Here is a 4,552-nt window from a genome sequence, read left to right as displayed (position 1 = left end):
CCAGATGGTTGGCGTTTCTCCTACACTCCCACAAACAAATGGGAAAACAAATGCATGAAGTCTCTTCAGGGTGTGGAAAGGTCCATGAACCTCCTTCCTGGAGCTTAAGGAAAGAGCTATGACATGAAGAATGAAACAGGAAGCAATCTGTTTTTGTTTTTGTTTTTCAAGACAGGGTTTCTTTGTAGTTATGGAGCCTGTCCTAGATCTCGCTCTGTAGACCAGGCTGGCCTTGAACTCACAGAGAACCGCCTGGCTCTGCCTCCTGAGTGCTGGGAGTAAAGGCATGCGCCACCACCGCCCGACTGAAACAATCTTAAAGGACAATGGTGGATAGCCCTGTGTTTATGTTTGTGCTTCTTTTCCTATAACCAACTCTCCCCCAGGGACATTTCCCTCTATCTGTAACCCCTTTGATTTTGGGAAGCTGTATCTGTCACACCAGATTACCAGACTGCTGCAAAAGGGATGGCATAGCACCAGCAGCTCCATCTTCAGGGTGATGGCGGGGGTGGGGGGGGGTTCCTGCTTTTCTCCAGTCCTACCCAGAAGTTACTCCTTCAGAGACAGGTGTCCAGGGATGCAGGGCAGTGGTGTCTCTTGGGGAAGGCACAAAGAGATAAGACTGAGCCAGGCGGTGGTGGTACATGATGACTTTATCCCAGCACTCAGGAGGCAGAGGCAGGTGGATCTCTGTGAGTTTGAGGCCAGCCTGGTCTACAGAGCGAGATCCAGGACAGCCAGGAAGACTACACAGAGAAACCCCGTCTTGAAAAAACAAAGCAAAACAAAACAAACAAACAAACAAAAACAAACATAAAACTGAACGGAGAAAGGTTCAGGGACAGGACCTTTAACTTATCAAGGGTCTGAGTTCTGCTAGTCCTCTTGCTTGAGGTGGATGCAAAGTCACCTTCAAAACGGGAAATGGTATGAAAGAGGCAAGTGAAGAGCCCGTTGTCTTCTTTGTCTCTAGCTATGGGGTGGTTCAGGACTGCAGGGGACTACAAGCACTTCCTTTACTGGAGAAATGAGCCGAGGAGAGCTCTCACGGTCCTGCTGGCCCTTGCTGGTACCTGGAGTCCTGCTGTTGCTCTGCCTTTGCTCCCACTTGCTGGCTGCAGGTGTTTGCAGAGTGTGTGGGGGTCCTTTGCTGCTGAGTGTCCCTGCTACCTCCCGCCTGATGGCTGAGAAGTCAGGATAAGCCCGTGCTTACCAGGGAGGCTTGAGTCAGCTGGTTTCAAGAGTATGGTGGCCTTTTACCATCTGCAAAGCTACCACTAATGGGGGATCTCATTGATCTCAGCAGCAGCAGGTTCTTGGGAGATAGCTTCACTTTTCAGCCTGAAGGTTTGGGTTCTTAGGGTGTAAGAGCAAAGAGCTAAACATGGCACTGAGACCTTTCCTGCCTGTTATCACTAAGGGGGATGCCATCTTCCTTCTGGAGCACAACAGTCCTCAGCTGGATTGTGGAAAGCAGCTTTCTTCCCAGTTCAGCCAGAATTTCCTGCCTATGTTCTACAACCTTCCAGTATGTGTTATTAGATACATTAGAAGAGAGTCTCTCATTCCCATGCCTCACTAGATGTAAACCCATTCCCATGTGGACAGTCCCATTTGAGAGTAATACCTCTTTTCCTTGCCTCTGCAGCTGTATCCTCTGGCAGATGGGTACTTGGGTAGCTGAGATACTTAGGGGATTGTGTATCTGGCTAGAGGATCAAGAATAGGAAATCTGGCTGGGCTGTTGTGGCTCACCCCTTTAATCCCAGCACTCAGGAGGCAGAGACAAGCTGATCTCTTGTGAGTTCAAGGCCAGCCTGGTCTACGAAGTGAGTTCTGGGACATCCAGAGCTGTTTCACAGAGAAATACCATCCCGGGAGAGGGGTGTGGGTGTGTGGGAGTGTGGGGTGTGGGGGAGACTGTTCCCCACCTGCATGGGGAGGGAAGCTTGTAGGAGTACCTGTGAGGCTGGCCTGGGTAGTAATTACCTACCCCACCCTGCTGGCACCCCTGTCCAGGGAGCTGCAGAGGTCCAGTGACAGGTGAGGATGACAGGGAGGGGTACACAAAGGGTGCAAGACCATGCCAAAGCAGGCCCTGTCCGGTGACCTAATCAAGCCAGAGATAGCCGTGGGTGAGAGGGTCTGGGTAAAAGAGGCTGTACTGACAAGAGGGAGCAGCTTGCATGTGTCCTACATGGTATTGTCCTCATGTGTCCTGAGAGGTTTGGGGATAGGAGAGTTTACCCAGGACAGCAGCAGCCTAGTTTCCCAAGTAGCCATCTTAGTTTGGCTGACTGAATCCCTGCCTAGGAAGCCCTCAGCAGACCATCCCATCCCCTCACTGATGGCTCAGCTTCAAGTCTCCTGCTCTGTCTGCATTCTGATGACCACGTTGTCCTGAATGCTCCTGTGCTGGGCTGGATTCTGTCTCCTCATGAGGTCTTGCTGCTGCTGTCCCCTTCCTTTTAGGCAAGATCAGCAGAAGCTGCTGAACACAGGAGCACATCCCCCTCTGTGGGCCCCAGCATCCAGTCTTAGGGCTGTCCTGTTCAAGTGTGCTTCTGGGACTATATCTCTGGTTCCTATTCTCTGACACAGGGGAAGGGACTCAGGTCAGAGGGCAGTGCAGGGCAGGAACACCAGGAACTTGGAGCCTAACGTGGGAAAGGGCTATGTTAAAGGGATTACAGTCTTGGAACCGAAGGTCAGGAAACTAAGGTGGCCTGGGCCTCAAGGTTCATGACCATGGGTTATGGGGCCAGGCAAAGGCTGCTCTGAGCAAGGTCAGTACCTTGGAAGAAGGACTGTACTTTTGGTTGGACCCATGTTGGAGTGTGAGGGCCTGTGACAATCCACTTTGCACACAACTGATGATCGTGTTCTGATGGTCTTTCCAAACATCTCCATCCCGTTATCATGCCTTCACAGTGGTTCTAACCTCACGGTTGTGTCATGCCGTCAGCCCACAGTCTTACGTTACTTTCCTGTTAGCCCATGTCTAGTACCTTCAGTGGTGTTCTCCAGGGCCTGACACGTGCCATGCTGACTTTTTCCTCCATGAGTCAGGCCTTTTTCACACTGGCACCAGGACCTCCCACTCGGTGCCTTTCATTCTTCTTTCTTCCTCTTTTTAATTTTTCTTTACATTTCATTTCCCCGTCCCTCTTCTCCTCCCAATCCTTCCTACCACCCCATCCCAGACCATTCCTTCTCCATTTCTTCTTTTCTTCCTTTCTTTTTTTTCTTTTTTTGTTTTCGAGACAGGGTTTCTCTGTGTAGCTTTGTGCCTTTCCTGGAACTCGTTTTGGAGACCAGGCTGGCCTCGAACTCACAGAGATCCGCCTGCCTCTGCCTCCCCAGTGCTGGGATTAAAGGCATGTGCCACCACCGCCCATCCTTCTCCATTTCTCTTCAGAAAAGGGTAGGTCACCATGGATATCAACCAAACATGGCACATCAAGTTGCAGTGAGACCAGGCCCCTCCCTCTTATTAAGGCTGGACAAGGCAACCTAGTATGAGGAGTATAAGACTCCCAAAAGCAGGCAACAGAGTCAGAGACAGCCCCTGGTCCTACTGTTAGGAGTCCCAGAAGAGGACCAAGCTACACAATTGTCATATATGAGCAGAGGGTCCAGGTCAGTCCCATGCAGGCTCCCTGGTTGTCAGTCAGTTCAGTCTCTGGGAGCCCCATGAGCCCAGGTTTGTTGATTCCGTGGGTTTTCTTGTGGTGTCCTCAACTCCTCTGGCCCCTACAATCCTCCCTCTCCCCTTTCTACAGGATTCCCCAAGGGCACCTAATGTTGGCTGTGGGTCTGCATCTGATTTCATTAGTTGCTGGATGAAGCTTTTCTGATGACTGTTGTGCTAGGCAGCTATCTATGCGTATAACAGAATATCGTCAGGCATCATTACGTTGCCTTTTGTGTGTGTACTATACAGTCTTTCACTTGCTTGGTTAGAGTTACACCAAGATATTTTATAGTATATATGGCTGTTGTGAAGGGGGCTGTTTCCCTGGTTTCTTTCTCAGTCTGTTTATCGTTTGCATGTAGGAGGGCTACTATTTTTTGTTTTGTTTCCTTTTGTTTTTTGAGCGAATCTTGTATCTAGCAACTTCGCTGAAGGTGTTTATCGACTGTAGGAGTTCCCTGGTAGAGCTCCCGGGGTCTCTTATGTGTCACTACTGCCCAGAAATAAATAAATAAATATAAGAAATTAATGTAAAAATAAACAAAATAAGAGGTTTTGGTTAAAAAAGAAAGAAAGAAAGAAAGAAAGAAAGAAAGAAAGAAAGAAAGAAAAGAAAGCAAGCAAGCATAAGAAAGTTTACTCCCCACCACACACACCAGCTGAGGACTGAACCCAGGGCCTTGCACTTGCTAGGCAAGCACTCTACCCTTAGCTAAATCCCCAACTCCTCTTTTAACCCTTTTTGTGAAGCAGGTTGTTGCTATACCTTGGGCTGGCTTCAAACTCGTCCTGATTCTGCCTTCTGTGTGCTGAGGTTATAACATTTATCACGCACTACTATACTCAATTTACTTT

The sequence above is a fragment of the Onychomys torridus genome, chromosome 1 (genome assembly GCF_903995425.1).
Source record: "Onychomys torridus chromosome 1, mOncTor1.1, whole genome shotgun sequence".
Lineage (NCBI taxonomy): Eukaryota > Metazoa > Chordata > Mammalia > Rodentia > Cricetidae > Onychomys > Onychomys torridus.
Note: the sequence above shows the minus strand (reverse complement) of the source record.